This window comes from Carcharodon carcharias, chromosome 9 (genome assembly GCF_017639515.1).
Source record: "Carcharodon carcharias isolate sCarCar2 chromosome 9, sCarCar2.pri, whole genome shotgun sequence".
Taxonomy (NCBI): domain Eukaryota; kingdom Metazoa; phylum Chordata; class Chondrichthyes; order Lamniformes; family Lamnidae; genus Carcharodon; species Carcharodon carcharias.
Window position 1 is genome coordinate 9,173,012 of NC_054475.1, and position 18,624 is coordinate 9,191,635.

Below are 18,624 nucleotides of genomic sequence, written 5' to 3' on the forward strand. Positions count from 1 at the left end.
GTAATCCAGAAGCCATGGGAGATACCAAGATCAAGGCAGAAGCCATGAATATGGGTAACAGAGCTTAGATTATGGAGGACAGGAGGACAGTAAACTCAAGGAGAATGTATCGGGGAAGCAGAGTTGGAGATTGAAATTGCTGGAGGTAAGTTACTTAATGAAGAGGCAGGAAAGAGGATACCAGTTCCTAGACTTTGATTTGCTGTGGTGATTCTCGTCAATGTTCAAAAAGAAACAAAAAGGTTTATAAGAGTGAAGAAAAAGCTCTCTAAGGAATTCTTATGTCATTCATTCAAAAATATGAAATTTAAACTGACTAGCTGCAAGAAATGTACATGTAAGTGTGACAAAAACACATTTATCTAGCTCTGAAAGATTAATATAGTAGCTTGACAGTAAATTAGTGTAGTTTCAATAATTTCCAAAAAAAATAATTGTTTTTCATTTTGAATAATTAATGGTTTGCTGACTGCCAGTTTGTGTCAACGTTTGTTACTTGTTTATTGGTACGTTCAGAACCTTTCCAACTGTCATTCATTCCTGTTTAACAAAATCATTTTAATCAGCCAGGTGGAAATGTGACCACTTCAAAGCCTGAATCTTTGTGGTCTGGTGAATGCATTAAGTACAAGACTTTTAGAAACTGTTTCAAAAGAGATGTCGCGGATGAAAGCATCTGCTTATCATGTGCTTAGAATATCTGAAGAAATGTGCTTTTATTTTTTCAATTATTTTCCATGTAATTTATCAGCTTGGTACAGGCAATAGCCAATTTAAGAAATAAAAACTCAGTAGCAGTAATTATACCAAATCAGACTTCCACAGATTTTCCCAATTTGCATTTATTAAAAATCTTTGTATCTGTTATATTTCCTATTTTGTCTCAGCAAGCTGTTGGCAGGAAAATGGAGGAGAAAGATACGAACGGAGCAACAAAAAAATAATGCAGGTCTTCGTAAGTTTGTTCATAAATTTCACGTCAATGGATGTGAAGTTGATTAATGAGCTAGTAATCGGGCAGTCGTGAAATGTAAAATATTATTTACAAATTGCTGTTACTAGTTACATAGCAATTGTAGGTGCAGGAAAACAAACAGAAGAGATTAAAAAAATTAAGATTGCAAATTATGATAAACGTTTGCATCATTCACAGATGCAAGCATTTCAGAAAACTTCAATTTTATAAATAATAAGACAGGCACCTGTATTTCTTATTTACATTCTACAGTGTACAGCTGAGTTTCATTATGACAAAAGCAAAGCATTGCAGAAGCTGGAAATATGAAATAACATTTCCAGCATATTCTGTTTTTATTTCGAGTTACTGTACATTACTGATTTTTCAGCATCTTCCAAGATCTAATATAGCAAAGATGTCAAGAGGGGTACTTAGAACACCGGTGTCCACATGATAGAAGAAGAATTTGCAATTAATGTGTACTACACACCCTTTGTGATGTTTTTAAGTCACCACATCCAGGCATTTCAACAGAATTAAAGCATTAATTGTGGGTCATTTGATACATCAGTACCTAGCTTTGCACATGATTATTTTTTTCAATGGCCACAGGGTGCTCTGATGGCTCACTGGGTGAGGTGAAATCAAAACTTGCAGGCTAGAATTCAACCACATTGCAGATGGTGAATCTTTTATGAGTTTGAATGTCATAAATGTTAAAATGCAGACTTTAGGTTGTGGCATGTCAACTTCAGTTGTAGAATTTCTGTTGTATTTTTGCCTTCTATATAACTAAAATTCGCATTCCAAAATATTTGAAGCAGTTCGCTGCATGGAAACAACATGTAAGCTCCACATGATCAATACAGGTTACCAATGAATACTGCGGACACAATCAATATTTTTCCTAATCTTCTATGGTATTCTTTTCCAACTGGCCATGTACACCATTTTCAACATGTAAAACATAGGTTGCTCACAACTGTGCTATAACATACAAAATAGAAATAAGAAAAAAAGTGATTCTTCCCTGCTACTGATTTCAATTTTGGGCACTTGTTCAGTAAGAAAGGTCACATTGAAGTAGGATGGTGAGCAAGCAATTTCTGTTATATAGCATTAAGTAAACTTAATTATTTTCTATTATTTACCGACAAATGGTAAAAAGGAAAAAATGGACAAATGCAGATCTGCTTGCTGCTCATTCTTTCACCACATTTTTAAAAAATGATTTCTGTATTACCATTGTAATCGAACCAACATCAAGTTCCAAATGTCCATTGCTTTTGTCCTTGTTGACCTACACTGTTTCCTGGTCCAATTTTAAATTCTCTCAACACCACATTCAAATCCTTCTGGCCATACCCTTCCCCAACTCTGAAACTTCCAACCTTACAACTAAACACTCCCGCCACCAGAGCTCTGGGCTTCTCAGACTTTGATCTCTTCTGGAACCCTGCCATTCTCTGCATACATTTAGTCATCTGGCCTCTATGTCTGGAAATGCCTCACAAAACCTCTGTCTTTCTCTACTTCTGTAAGGCCCTCTTTAAAATGCTATATTTCTTGGTTTGGCATTCAATTTCATCTATGTCTTTCTGAAACACCGAGATATTTTTCTATGTAAAAGGTGCTACACAAGTGTCAGTTATTGTCAGTTTATTGAATTGGACAGAACTTTGGTAATCTTTCATTATGATTCAGCAGTTTGCTAGATTCACAGTTTACCTTTACTAGATTTGACATTTCCCAACTTTATATTCTACTTATTTCCAAATGCAAACTCCCAAATATGTTAATCGTTTAGTTCAGAAAATCTTACAAGATGCCCTGTGATATGGGAGTCGGATGCGCCTAGTGATATCTCCAATAATTACTTATTTTTGGATTTTAAACAAGACTATTCACAAAATTAAGGGCTTATATGATCCAATTAATAAATTCTGGCACATTGAAGATCCAAACTTTTCATTACAGTTGTGGAAGCTATCCTTAATGGTTACACTTCCTTTCTCAATAACACACATCTTTATGCATTTTTAGATCACCATATCATTTGAACTGATTAATCTGATTGGTCTAATACATATTGAAATTTATTTAATCTTTAACTACTGTAAGCAAAAAAAAGTAAGAAAAATAGCACAAGAGGAGGGAGCAGATAAAACAGCTGGTGGTCCCCCTAGAGCAGGACGGGGAGACAGTGTGATAGGAGCGGCAGTCTTGGTGAGATTTAAAAAGGAGTGGGAGTTGAGAGTCAGAGCGGAGATTTAAAAACAGCGGGGCTGAAAGGAGCGTGAGGACAGAGCGAGAGTTCCAGGGAGACTCGGGGCTGAAAGCGGCATGAGAACAGAGCGAGAGTTCCAGGAGACTTGGGGCTGAAAGCGGTGTGAGAACAGAGCGAGAGTTCCAGGAGACTTGGGGCTGAAAGCGGTGTGAGAACAAAGCAAGAGTTCCAGGGAGACTCGGGGCTGAAATACGAGGACGACACGATTCAAAATGTGAAGTGACCGGGGTGTGGGGGGGGCAGCTGATTGGTAAGTAGGTTCAGGTGAGTATTTCTACTTTTTCTACTAATTAAACTGCTGCAGTCCATTAGCTTAAACAAAATAAGGTAAGGACTTTGAACTGTAAAGGAGTCCCCTGTGGCCATCCCCCTCTCTAACAGATATACTGTTTTGGGTGCTGATGGAGGAGGTGACTTCTCAAGGGAAAGCAGCAGGAGCCAAGTCCATGGCACCACGGGTGGCTCTGCTACATCAGCAGGGAAGAAGAAGAGTGGCAGGACTAGAGTGATAGGGGATTCAACAGTAAGGGGAACAGACAGGCAATTTTTCAGTTGCAAAAGAGACTCCTGGATGGTATGTTGCCTCCCTAATGCTAGGGTCAAGGATGTCTTGAAGAGGCTACAGAGCATTCTGAAGGGGGAGAGTGAACAGCCAGTGGTCCTGATGCATATTGGTGCCAACGACATAGGTAAAAAAAGGGACGAGGTCCTACAAGCTGAATATAGGGAGTTAGGACATAAATTAAAAAGCAGGACTTCAAAGGTAGTAATCTCAGGATTACTACCAGTGCCAAGTGCTGGTGAGAGTAGAAATAACAGGATACATCAGATGAATACATGGCTGAAGAAATGGTGTAGGGGGAGGGATTAAGATTCCTGGAACATTGGGACTGGTTCGGGGGAAGATGGGACCAATACAAATAGGATGGGTTGCATCTGGGCAGAACCGGGGCTAATGTACTCGGTGTGGCGGGGGTGTCGGGGGGAGGTGTTTGCTAGTGTGGTTGGGGAGGGTTTAAAACTAGAATGGCAGGGGGATGGGAACTTGAGCAGGGAGACAGAAGAGGAGGAAACAAGGAAAGAAACAAAAGACAGAAAAGAAAGAAAAGTGGAAGGCAGAAAAAAACAAGGGCAAAAAACAAATTGGGTCATAGTGCGAAGTAAAGCTAAGATGTCTAACAAGATTAAAAAGACAAGTCTAAAGGCATTGTATCTTAATGCGCGGAGCATTCGCAATAAGGTAGATGAATTAACAGCACAAATAGATGTGAAGGGTTATGACATAGTTGCAATTACAGAGACCTAGCTGCAGAGTGACCAAGGATGGGAACCGAGCGTCCGGGGTATTCAATATTTAGGAAGGACAGGCAAATAGGGAAAGGAGGTGGGGTAGCATTGTTGGTAGAGGAGAAATCATTGCAATAGGAAGGATATTGGCTTGGCAAATCATGATGTGGAACTTGTTTTGGTGGAGATAAGAAACACTTAGGGGCAGAAAATATTGGTGGAGATTGTCTATAGGCCCCCAAACAGTAACGGAGATGTAAGGGAAGGCATCAAGCAGGAAATTAAAGACATATGCAATAAGGATACAACTGTAATCATGGATGACTTTAATCTACATATAGATTGAACAAACCAAACTAGCAATAACACCATGCAGGAGGATTTCCTGGAATGTGTACATGATTTTTTTAGACCAATATGTTGAAGAACCAACTGGAGAGTAGGCTATCCTATACTGGGTATTATGCAATGAGAAAGGATTAATTAACAATCTTATTGTGCGGGGTCCCTGAGGAAAGAGCGGCTGACCATTACATAATAAAATTGTTCATTAAGATGGAGAGTAAAGAAGTTGAATCTGAAACTAGAGTCCTGAATCTAAATAAAGGGAACTATGAGGCTACGAGGCATGAGTTGGCAATGATGAACTGGGGAACCTTACTAAAAGGGTTAATAGCGGATGGGCAATGGCTAATACTTAAGGAACGTATGCATGAATTACAACAATTATTCATTACTGTCTGGCGCAAATGTAAAACAGGAAAGGTGGCTCAACCATAGCTTAGAAAAGAAATTAAGAATAGTATTAGAACCAAAGAGGAGACATATAAAATTGCCAGAAAAAGCAAGCCTGAGAATTGGAAGCAGTTTAGAATTCAGCAAAAGTGGACAAAAAGATTGATCAAGAAGGGGAAAATGGTGTATGAGAGTAAACTTGCAAGGATCAAAAAAACTGAATGTAAAAGCTTCTATAAATATGTGAAGAGAAAATGATTAGCAAAGACAAATGTGGGTCCCTTACAGTCAGAAATGGGGAAATTATAATGGGGAACAAAGAAATGGCAGAAGAATTGAACACATATTTTTGTTCTGTCTTCACAAAAGAAAGCACAAATAATTTCTCAGAAATGTTAGGGAACCAAGGGTCCAGTAAGAGGGAGCAATTGAAGAAAATCAGCATTAGTAAAAAAATGGAGAAATTAATGGGGTTAAAGGCTGAAAAATCCCCAGGACCTGATAATCTACACCCCAGAGTGCTGAAAGAAGTAGCTCTGGAAATATTGGATGCATTGGTGGTCATCTTCCAGAATTCTACAGAATCTGGAGCAGTTCCTACATATTGGAGGGTGGCAAATGTAACCCCACTATTTAAAAAATGAGGGAGAGAAAAAACAGAGAATTACAGACCAGTTAGCCGAACATCAATAGTGGGAAAATACTAGAGTCTATTATAAAAGAAATGGTAACAGAACACTTGGAAAGCATTAATGGGATTAGACAAAGTTAGCATAGGTTTATGAAAGGGAAATCATGCTTAACTACTGGAGTTTTTTGAGGATGGTAACTAATAGAATAGATAAGGGAGAACCAGTGGATGTGGTTTATTTGGATTTCAAGAAGGTCCCACATAAGAGGCTAGTGGGAGAAAATAAAACACATGGGATTGGGGGTAATATACTGGCATAGATTGAGAGTTGGTTGACAGACCGGAGATGCAAGGAGGCTTCAGGGTGATTTAGACAAGTTGTATGTGTGGGCAAACACATGGCAGATGCAGTATAACGTGGATAAATGTGAAGTTATACACTTCAGTGTGAAAAACAGAAAGTGTTATTTAAATGGTGATATATTGGGAAATATGGATGTACGAAGGGATCTGGGTATCCTTGTCCACTAGTCAATGAAAGTAAATAGGCAAGTGCATCAAGCAATTAGGAAGGCATATGGTATGTTGGCCTTCACTGCAAGAGTAGGGATGTCTTACTGCAGTTATATGGGACCTTGGTGAGACCACACTTGGAGTACTGTGTGCAGTTTTGGTCTCACTACCTAAGAAAGGATGTACTTACTATAGAGGGAGTGCAGCGAAGGTTCACTAGGCTGATACTGGGGATGGCAGGACTGTTGTATGAGGAGAGATTGGTTCGACTGGGCCTGTATTCACTAGAGTTTAGAAGATTGAGAGGGGATCTGATTGAAAATTCTATCAGGGCTAGATAGGCTGGATGCAGGGAGGATGTTTCCCTGGTTGTGGAGTCTAGAACTAGGGGCCACAGTCTCAGGATATGGGGCAGGCCATTAAGGACTGAGATGAGCAAAAACTTCTTCACTCAGAGGGTGGTCAATCTGTGGAATTCTCTACCACAGAAGGTTGTGGAGGCCAGGTCACTGAGTATATTCAAGAAAGAAATTGGTAAATTTTTGGATATTGGGGGCATCAAGGGGAATGGAGAGAAAGTGGGAATATGGCGTTGAGCTAGAGGATCGGCCATGATCATATTAAATGGCAGAGCAGGCTCGAAGGGCCGAAAGGCCTGCGCCTGCTCCTAGTTTCTATTTTGATAATTCTGTGCCATCCAGCTGCAATAAGGGACAATGAATCTTCTGAGCTTCAAATATGTTGCATTTAAAGTGCATTAGATTTTTAAAAGTCAACAACAGCACTGAATTCAAATTTCTCCCACCATGACTATTATGAGTGAAAAATCAGCAATTAGTAGTATTTCACTCTAGTAACATAGTTCGAAAAGCTAACAGCAGACATAAGTCCAGCTTGGAAACAGAAAGCCTAAATACACTGGACAGATGCCGTGTTAGTGCATGCTCATCAGCATATAAAGCAATAGTCCCATTATTAAGGATGATTAGATACTGATATCAGAAGATTTAACATCAGGTAGAAGTATAGGGGGATTCCTCAGTTTTCTTTAGTCATGGCAAGTTCTTTAAACCCTTGGGTCAAACTGGGACATGCACATGACTTAGATTAACATGCTATAGAGAAGTTACCAGGATCTATCAGGGACACTTTTCATAGAATCATGCAGTACAGAAGGAGCCCATTTGGCTTATCATGGGTGTGCCGGCTCTCTGGAGAGCTACCAATTAGCCTACCACACTGCTCTGTAACCACAGTCCTGCAAATATTTCCTTTTTAAGCGTATTCAATTTCCTTTTGAAAGTGCTGAGAAAGTTAAAGGGAGTACATGGAATAGTACAAGCTGAGTGAAGAGTTAGCGTGAAGGGTAAGTTATGTCTAACAGATGTTGTCTATATGGATTGCTAGCAGACAACTGAAAAGATTCCACAATTGAAATTATCAACAATACAAAATCATAACTGGAGACGACTGTGTGGTGTCAGTCAGTAATTGGGAGGTAACACTCAGTAGGGATAAACAGAACACACCTTTGATTGACAGGATATAACAAATGGTGTTTATCAGGAATCTGTACTGGAATCTCAGCTTTTTACCCTGTATATCAATAACATGGATGAAATAAAACTTGCGCTCTCACGACTTTGCTGACCTAAAATGTTTTACAACCAACAAAATACTTTTGTATTTTAATGATTGTTGTGATGCAGAAAATGTGACAGTCAATTTACACACAGCAAGGTTCCACAAATACCCATGTGATTACGGGCAAGTCGCGTTGTGGATGTTAGCTGAGGGATATACATTGTCCAGGACGCCATGGAGAATGCCCTTTCAAGTGATGCCATGGGATTTTTACACTCACCTAAAAGGGCAGAGTGGGCCTCATTTTAATATTTCAACCAAAAAAATGGCACATCTGACAGTGCAACACTCCCTCAGATAACATTCTGACTCAAGACAAGAGTGCTACCACTGAGTCATGGCTAAGACTTGGAAAGTTTATTCAAGTTTGCAGGCAACAAACGGTACAGCCATGATCATACTGAATGATGGAGCAGGCTCGAGGGGCCGAGTAGCCTACTCCTAATTCACTCAATTAGGAAGCACTGTACTTTACATAAATAGGAGCAGGACGTTATAAAGGGACATAGATGATCGTGCACAAAACTGAAGTTCAAAATGGGCAAGTGTGAGGTCGCCCATTTTGCATTGTGGAAGGCAAGTCAGAAAATTTTCTTTGTGGTGAGAGTCTAGGAACTGTGGAAGAGAGAATAATTTTGAACACCTCCATCTTATTACCTCTGGATCTTCTATATTTGAGGGAATGCAAGGTTAAGCAGAAATTAACCTGGTAAGTCCTGTTAACATTCTGGTACATCTGTGTTATATCCTTTTCAAGGCCAATCTATCCTTTTTGTGGTATAGTGCCCACAACAGAATACAGTACTCCAAATGGGTTATGGCCAAGGTTCTATAACTGAAGCATCACATTTCTCTCTATATTCCAGTCCCTCCTGGACAGAAAGGCCAACATTCCATTAGCCTTTGTAATTACCTTTTGTATCTGTACATGAACATTTAGTGATTTATGTGCATGGACACTTTGGCAATCCTCCATTATAATTCAGCAGTTTCGGCTCAGCTATACAGCAGTGAAATTAGAAAGTACTTTTTCCTCAAAGGGAGCAAAAATCTGGATTTGTCCTCCAAAAAAATCTACAAGACTGAGATTGACAAACTTTTAACAGATAAGGGAATCAAGAGGTAGAGATCAAAGGAAGGCAAAGCAGAATTTGAGGTACAGATCACCTCACTAAGTGAGTGGCAAAAAAAAGTTCAGAGAAATAAATAGCCCACTCCTGTTCCTAAATGTCTTAATTTACAGGTATTTAAAAAGGAAAAAAGTAAAGGGAGTATTGGTCCTCTAAAGAGTGACAATGGGGAATTAATAGTAGATAATAAAGAAATGGTGGATGAAATGAACAAATATTTGGCTACCGTCTTCACTATAGAAGATACAAAAAACATTCCCGTAATAGCTGAAAATCAGGTAGTGAAAGGGAGAGAGGAACTTGGTGAAATTACAATCACGAGGGAAATGACACTAAGCAAACTGATGGAGCTACAGACTGGTAAGTTTCCAGGACTTCATCCTATGGTCTTAAAAGAGGTGGCTAATGAGATCGTAGATGTGTTGGTGTTAATTTTCCAAAATTAGTTACTTTTTAGGCTCAGTTACCAGATTATGGCAGAGAACCTATTTTGAAAAGGTACACATTAAACACAAGATAGAAAACAGAATTGTGGAAACATTTAAATTAATTGCTTCAAATAATTGTTTGTAGAATGAATGAGAGTGAAAACAAGTTACCGACTTCAGAGAAACAAGAACAAGAAGGGGAGGTGTTGGCATAGTGGTAGTGTCACTGATTAGTATTCCAGAGACCCAGGGGAATGCTTTGGGGATGGCAAATGGTGAAATTTGAATTCAATAAAAATCTGGAATTAAAAGTCATGAAACCATTGCTGATTATGGTAAAAATCCATCTGGTTCATTAATGTCCTTTAGGAAACGAAATCTACCTGGTCTGGCCTACATGTGACTCCAGACCCACATCAATGTGGTTGACTCTTAAATTAGAGATGGGCAATAAATGCTGGCCTAGCCAGCAGTGTCCACATCACATGAACAAATATAAAAAAAATGAAGTTAACCATTGTTCAACCACTTAAAAATGATTAATGTTAAAATTACATTGAAATTTTCAGAAATTCACAAATAGCTACTCACTTAAAATAAGGATAAGTTGCAACTTAGATATTGTAACTCAAAATAGATTTGTCTATTTTCTACTGTCACCAATTTTGCAAAGATTCTGCATTTAAATATTTCATATTGGAACAGCTAATAAAAAAGACTTGCATTTACATGGCACCTTTCACAAACTCAGCACATTACAGCTTCCAAAGCACATTACAGTGTAATTACTGTTAGAATGTGGGAAATACCATAGCCACTGGAGCAGGTCAGAAACGGGGTATTCTGCATGAAGTGATTCACCTAACTCCCCAAAGCCTCTGAACCAACTACAATACCTAACTCAAATATCTTGATAGTTAAAAAAGAGTTAACAAAATGACCGTTGGTCCTATGGAATGTGAGTCTAGGAATTAATAATGTAAAATAAGGAGCTGGCAGGTGACCTTATTACTCTTTTAGTCATCATTTGCTGTTCCTTATATTCTTTCCAATCTTTGGGACTTCCACCTACCTTTGTACAATTATATGCTTTTTCTTTAAGCTTGATACTATCTTTAAACTCTGGTTTTTGTACTTTTTCTTACTCATTGGAATGTATCTACTTTTTGTATCCTGAAATATCCCTTAAATTTTTGCCACTGCATCTCTATTGCCCTATTCCTTAGCCTAATTTGCCAATTCACTTTATCCAGCTCTGCTTTCATGTCCTCATAATTGCCCTTATTCAAATTTAAAAACATAGTCTTGGACCCACTTCTCTCTCCCTCAAATTGAACGTAAAATTAAATCATATTATGATCGCTGATGCCTAGGGGAGTCTTCACTATGAGATTGTTAATTAATCCTACCTCATTGCACTATACCAGGTCTAGTATAGCCTGCTCTCTGGTTGGCTCCAGAACATGCTGTTCTAAGAAACTACCCCGGAAGCATTCTATGAACTCCTCACCTAGGCTACCTTTAGCCATCTGACTTTTCCAGTCTGTACATAGATCAAAACCTCCCATGATTATCGCTGTCCCTTTCTGATAAGCTCCCATTATTTCTTCCTTTATGCTCCACCCTACGACGTGGTTACTATTAGGGAGCCTGTACGTGATTCCCATAAGTGACTTCTTAGCTTTACCATTTCTCATCGCTACCTAAACCGTTTCCGCATCCTGGTTTCCTGAACTTAGGTCATCCCTCTCTATTGTGCTAATACCATCATTAACTAACAGAGCCACCCTTCCACCTTTTTCTCACTTTCTGTCCTTCCTAAATGCCTTACACCCTTTAATATTCAGTTCCCAATCCATGCCCTTCTGCAGCCATGTCACTGTAATGGCTATCAAATTGTACTTATTTCTATGTATGCTCTCAGTTCATCACAGGAAACTACAGGACAGTTAGCTTAACATTTGTCATAGGGAAATGTTAGAAGCTATTATTAAAAGCATTACAGTATGGAATTTAGATAAATTCAAGGTTTTGGGAGAGGGAAATCATGTTTTAACCAACTTATTGGGGTTTTTTGAAGAAGTAATGTGCTGTGCAAAAAGGGGAAACCGTTGGATATACTGTACTTAGATTTCCAGAAGGTATGCAATAAGCTACTACGACAAAGCTTATTGCAGAAAATAAAATCTCATGGTGTTGGGGTAACATACTAGCATGGATGGAAGATTGGCTAGTTAAAAGGAAACAGAACAGGCATAAATGGATAATTTTCTGGCAAGATAATAACAAGTGGTGTGCCACAGGGATCAGTGCTGGAGCCTCAACTTTTTACAATTTATATAAATGACTTAGATGAAAGGACTGAAGGTATGGTTGCTAAATTTGCTGATGACACAAAGATACATTGGAAAATAAGCTGTGAAGACATAAGGAGGCTACGAAGGGATATATATAGATTAAGTGAGTGGGCAAAGATCTGGCAACTGGAATATAATGTGGGAAAATGTGAAATTGTCCCATTTTGGCAAAAAGAATAAAAGAGAAGCATATTATCAAAATGATGAAAGATTGAAGAGCTCTGAAATGCAGAGGGGTCTGCATGTAGTAATGGATGAATCGCAAAAGATTAGTATGCAGTTACAGCAAGTAATGAGGAAAACTAAAATAAAAGCAAAATACTGCAGAGATCTAGAACAAAAACAAAAATACCTGCAAAAACTCAGCATGTCTGACAGCATCTGCAGTGGGATACAGTTAACGTTTCGAGTCCAAATGACTCTTCATCAGAACTAAGGAAATATAGAAGAGGTGAAATATAAACTGGTTTAATGGGGGGGTGGGACAGGTAGAGCTGGATAGAGGCCAGTGATAGGTGGAGATTGCCAACAGATTTCATAGATAAAGGACAAAGCAGTGTTGGTATTAGCTAAGAAATGTGCTAATGGAGACATTAAGGGTAGAAAGCAGGACGAGCAAGGGACAGATAGCCTGGCGGGGGTGGGGCTGGATCGAAATAGGCTAAAAAATAGAGATAAAACAATGGATGGAAATACATTTAAAAATAATGGAAATAGGTGGGAAAAGAAAAATATATATAAATTATAGGAAAAAGAGGGATTGGAAAGGGTGAGGATGGAGGAGAGAGTTCATGATCTGTAGTTGTTGAACTCAATATTCAATCTGGAAGGCTGTAAAGTACCTAATTGGAAGATGAGGTGCTGTTCCTCCAGTTTGCGTTGAGCTTCACTGGAACATTGCAGCAGGCCAAGGACGGACATGTGGGCATGAGAGCAGGGTGGTGTATTGAAACGGCAAGCGACAGGGAGGTCTAGGTCATGCTTGTGGACAGACTGAAGGTGTTCCGCAAAGCGGTCACCCAGTCTGCGTTTGGTCTCTCCAATGTAGAGGAAACCACATTGGGAGCAGCGAATGCAGTAGACTAAATTGAGGGAACTGTAAGTGAAATGCTGCTTCACTTGAAAAGAGTGTTTGGACCCTTGGACGGCGAGGAAGGAGGAAGTGAAGGGGCAGGTGTTGCAATTTCTGCTGTTGCATGGTAAGGTGCTGTGGGATGGGGTTGAGGTGTAGGGGATGATGGAGGAGTGGACCAGGGTGTCCCGGAGGAAATGGTCCCTATGGAATGCCAATGGGGGGGGGGGGGGTGAAGAGAAAATGTGTTTGGTGGTGGCATCATGCTGGAGTTGGCGGAAATGGCGGAGGATGATCCTTTGAATGTGGAGGCTGGTGGGGTGATAAATGAGGACAATGGGGACCCTATCATGGTTCTGGGGGGGAGAGGAAGGTGAGAGGGCAGATGCGCGGGAGATGGGCCGGACACGGTTGAGAGCCCTGTCAACCACCGTGGGTGGAAAACCTCAGTTAAGGAAGAAGGAAGACATGTCAGAGGAACTGTTTTTGATACTGGCATCATCAGAACAGATGTGATGGAGGCGAAGGAACTGATAGAATGGGATGGAGTCCTTACAGGAAGCGGGGTGTGAGGAACTGTAGTCAAGGTAGCTGTGGGGGTCAGTAGGCTTGTAATGAATATTGGTGGACAGTCTATCACCGGAAATTGAGACTGAGAGGTCAAGAAAGGGAAGGGAAGTGTCAGAGATGGACCAGGTGAAAATGATGGGTGGAAATTGGAAGCAAAATTAATAAATTTTTTCAGATCCAGCCAAGAGCATGAAGCGGTACCGAAACAGTCATCGATGTACCAGAGGAAGAGGTGTCGGAGGGGGTCTGAGTAGTACTGGAACAAGGAATGTTCCACATACCCCATAAAGAGACAGGCATAACTGGGGCCCATGCGGGTACCCTTAGCCACACCTTTTATTTGGAGGAAGTGAGACAAGTTTAAGGAGAAATTTTTCAGTGAGAGAACAAGTTCAGCCAGACAGAGGAGAGTAGTGGTGGATGGGGATTGTTCGGGCCTCTGTTCGAGGAAGAAGCGGAGAGCCCTCAGACCATCCCGGTGGGATGACTGGAGAGACCAAACACAGACTGGGTGACCGCTTTGCGGAACATCTTCGGTCTGTCCACAAGCATGACCCAGACCTCCCTGTCGCTTGCCGTTTCAACACACCACCCTGCTCTCATGCTGTGTCCGTCCTTGGCCTGCTGCTATGTTCCAGTGAAGCTCAACGCAAACTGGAGGAACAGCGCCTCATCTTCTGACTAGGTACTTTAGAGCCTTCCGGACTGAATATTAAGTTCAACAACTTCAGATCATGAACTCTCTTCTCCACCCCCACAACCTTTTTCCTATAATTTATATATATTTTTCTTTTCCCACCTATTTCGATGATTTTTAAATGTGTTTCCATCCATTGTCTTATCTCTACCTTTTAGCCTATTTTGATCGATTCCGCCCACCCCTCCCCCACTAGGGCTATCTGTCCCTTGCTCGTCCTGCTTTCTAACCTTAGTGTCCCCATTAGCACATTTCTTAGCTAGTATCACCACCGTCAACATCTCTTTGTCTTTTTGTCTATGACATCTTTTGGCTATCTCCACCTATCACTGGCCCTCTATCCAGCTCCACCTGTCTCCCCCCCCACCAAACCAGCTTATATTTGACCTCTTTTCTATTCTTCCTTAGTTCTGATGAAGAGTCATTTGGACTCGAAACGTTAACTGTATCCCTCTCCGCAGATGCTGTCAGACCTGCTGAGTTTTTCCAGGTATTTTTGTTTTTGTTCTAAGAAAACTAATATATGGCGAGGGGAATTAAATACAAAGGTAGAGAGATTATGCTTCAGTTACACAGGACACTGGAGAGACCACATCTGGAGTAGATGATTAATGATTACTTTGCAACTGTCTTCACTGAGGAAAATGCAAGAAATCTCCCAGTATTAGAGATCCAAGGGACTAGGGAGATTGAGGAAATGAAGGAATTAGTATCAGTAAGAAGGTTGTGCTGGAGAAATTAATGGGACTGAAGGTTGATAAGTCCCCAAGACCTGACATTCTTCAGTCGAGTGTTGAAAGTGATAGCTATGGAGGTAGATGATCAGCAATGCATCCACTTCCAAAATTCTTTCGTATCTAAAACGGTTCCTGCAGATTGGAAGGTAGCAAATGTGACCCCACTATTTAAGAAGGCAGGGAGAGAAAAAAAACAAGGAATTACAGACCTAAAAACAAAAAAACTGCGGATGCTGGAAATCCAAAACAAAAACAATTACCTGGAAAAACTCAGCAGGTCTGGCAGCATTGGCGGAGAAGAAAAGTGTTGACGTTGAGTCCTCATGACCCTTCAACAGTTCTGTTGAAGGGTCATGAGGACTCGAAACATCAACTCTTTTCTTCTCCGCCGAAGCTGCCAGAGTTACAGACCTGTTAGCCTTACATCAATAGCAGGGAAATCCTAGAATCTATTAAAAGGAATGTGATGAGCGGACACTTGAATAATAATGTAAACGAATAATAATGATCTGATTGAGGCATAGTCACCATGGATTTATGAATGGGAAATCATATTTGATAAACCTGTTGAGAGTTTTTTTTGAGAACGCTACTAACAGAATTGATATCGGGAGTTGGTGTCAACCAAAAAGAAACAACTTTGCCACCCGAAGATACGTTTTTTATGTTTGCAAACATCCTTTCGTGACTATAAAAAATTAATTTAATAAGTTGATAAATTTAACTCATACCTGATTCGTAAAAAAATGTTTTGCACACCAGTTCCCATATTTAACAAGAGTTAATAATTCTCTTAGGCTAGCCTTCCCAGCATTTCATACACAAACTTTAAGACAGAGAGTTACCTTCGACAAATGTTATTTGCAGAGCATTACAACTTGCATTATTACTATAGCACTCCTCAAATTCAGGAAGAGGTCTCGGGTCCGGGATACGACAGGAGAAGGCTAAAGAGGCTGGGGTTGTGTCTTTTTTTTTTAAAAAAGGGTGAGCGGGCGAGGGGTGCGGAGAACAAGGGAATCTGTAAAAAAAAAAAGTGAGGGCTGTGCAAGTAACACCGCATTCCTAGACCCCCACAGTCCGGCCCACCATTTCACAGCACAAATATTGTATACACGATTATCCTTAATGGAATTGTGTTAACAGGAGGATAAATATTGACCCTCGACAGCCGCCCCTCCCCAGCAATAATAATATGCAAACAGCCCCCACCACCCCCCCCCCCCCCCCCCCCCACTACAAGCACTCGCGGGTCCAGGTTTGCTTCCCTCCAACACCACCCGCCCCCCTCCTCCTCCTCCTCCTCCTTCTTCTTTCCCTCTATCCGATCACAGGCGGCCGCCATTTTAGCCCCCACCTCACGCTATTTTGGGGGTCGTGGGCGGAAACGCGGACCGGGAAGGGGGGGATGGGGGGAGGTGGGTGGCGATAAGGCGGACCGCGGAGAGCGAGAGTCAAATCGGACCGAAAAGGGTGAAGCGGGGGCGCCGCGAGAGCAACGGCGGCAACGGGCGGGAGGAGTGGAGGGGGGGGGGGGGGGGGGAGGTGAAGAAAGTGATCCCGCTCGCTTCCCGCCAAACCCCTTTCCTGCTGCTCGCTTGGTAACTTTGAATATATTTGCTTTCCCCTCCTGTCCAATCCCAAAGACGGGGCGGGGGGGCGAAATAATCTACCCCCACGTCGCATCACTGCCTCTCCTCACTTCCATTTCCCTGTCCAACTCTAGCTCTCAGCCTGTTGGCAGCAATTTGCCGGACTTACCCCGCGCTTTTGCCCCTCTGATTGGCTCCGGTATTAAACACAATGCCCCGGCGGCGAATAGGAACACAGCAGCACAAGATGGCGACCAACTGCGAGCGGCCTTCTCCTTCGCGAAACCACTTGCCGCGCATGCGCTGCCTGGCCAGGGGAGGTGATGCCATTGCGCCGGCGCGGCATCCGGAGCCCTGGCTGGGCGGCCGGACGATACCGCGCAGCCGCAGGGCGAATGAGTCACGTGGCCGCCGCCCGATGGACACGTGACTTTATGGTGACGCTCTGCGGCCGCCATCTTAGTAATGGAAACTTGCTCTGCCTGTTAGTGGCTGGGGCTGTTTATACATTTGCATATTTGTCTAATCAATTCCTGACAACACTTCACAGCTAATGTATAACTGTGGTCACATGGGTCTCCTCTAGAGGGAAAAGGGGGCAGCAGAAAGAGGCGTAGTCGGATGACGGACATCACAGAGCGATTGCAGAGGAGTTACTGTGGATATGTGAGGATGGTGCAAGACAGATGAGCGTGATATACCACAACAGCAGATTTCCTGGGAGGGTAGCTCTACAAGCAGCTGGAGGACAAAGACCACCAATAGGTGTGCAGCAAGATCCCACAAATAGCAACTGAGATAAGAACTTGGAGCAGGAGTGCACACCATTTGGCTCATTGAGCCTGCTCCACCATTCAATAAGGTCGTGGCTGAGCGTCTACCTCAATTATATGTTCCTACACTATTCACATGTTAGTACTCAAAGGTCTATCGGCCTCTGGTTTGAATTTTAAAAAAAATTCTTTCATGGGATCTGATTGTTGCTTGGCAAGGTGAGGATTTGTTGCCCATCGTTAATTGCCCTCCATTCAGAAAGAGGTGTTGAGCCACCTTCTTGAACCATTGCAGTCCATCTGGTGAAGGTATATCCACAGCACTCTTAGGTAGGGAGTTCCAGGATTTTGATCCAGCGATAGATAGTGATGGACTGGCGATAAATTTCCAAGTCAGGATGGTGTGTAACTTGGAAGAGTGCTTACAGGTTATGGCATTCCCATGCATCTGATAACTTTGTCCTTGTTCTTCTAGGTGATAGAGGTTGTAGGTTTGGAAGATGCTGTCAAAGGAGGCTTGATGAGTTGCAGCAGTGGATCTTTTGGATGGGACACATTGCTGCAAGTGGTGGCAGGAGTGAATATCTTTATCACTTTGCAGCCTCTTTGTGTTCTCACAACTTACTTTCCCACCTAACTTTGCATCATCAGTAAATTTGAATCATAGAATTGTTACGGTGCAGAAGGAAGCCGTTTGGCCCATAGTGTCTGCACCGACTCTCCAAATAAGCAATTCACCTGGTGTTATTCTCTCGCCTTCTCCCAGGAACCTGTACAATCTTCCTTTTCAGACAACGGTCTAATTCCCTTTTGAATGGATACATTATGTTCAGATAAATTTGCTGATGACACCAAGTTAGATAGGAAAGTAAGTAGCCAAGAGGAGTTGGGTAGTCTGAAAAGGGATGTAGACAGGTTAGGTGAGTGGTCAAACATTTTGAAGATGGAGTATGTGGGAAAATGTGAACTTGTCCATTTTGGCAGGAAGAATGGAAAAGCAGTGTACAATTTAAATGGAGAGAGAATGCAGAACTCCATGATATGGAGGGATGTGGGTTTCCTGGTACATGAATGAAAAAAAGGTTGGTATGCAAGTAGTTAGGAAGGCACATGGAATGTTGATATTTATTGCAAGGGGAATGGAATATAAATGTAGGGAAGTTTTATTGCAGTTGTACAGGACATTGGTGAGACCACATCTGGAGTACTGTGT

The 18,624-nt window shown here is 41.5% G+C and overlaps 1 protein-coding gene across 5 annotated transcripts in view; it reads right to left on the minus strand.

Moving 5' to 3' along the window:
- The window catches only part of LOC121282219 (nuclear transcription factor Y subunit alpha-like), a 64,197-nt gene extending 47,231 nt beyond the window's left edge, over positions 1 to 16,966 (minus strand). For 2 of the 5 annotated variants that reach the window (XR_005944017.1, XM_041195815.1), the window contains exon 1: positions 16,808 to 16,955. The gene's annotated coding sequence lies outside the window, so the exon portion shown is untranslated. Of the gene's footprint in view, positions 1 to 16,807 lie in introns of all 5 variants that reach the window. The other 3 variants (XR_005944020.1, XR_005944019.1, XM_041195813.1) reach the window with 3 other exon arrangements.
- Between the last annotated feature and the right edge of the window lie 1,658 nt (positions 16,967 to 18,624).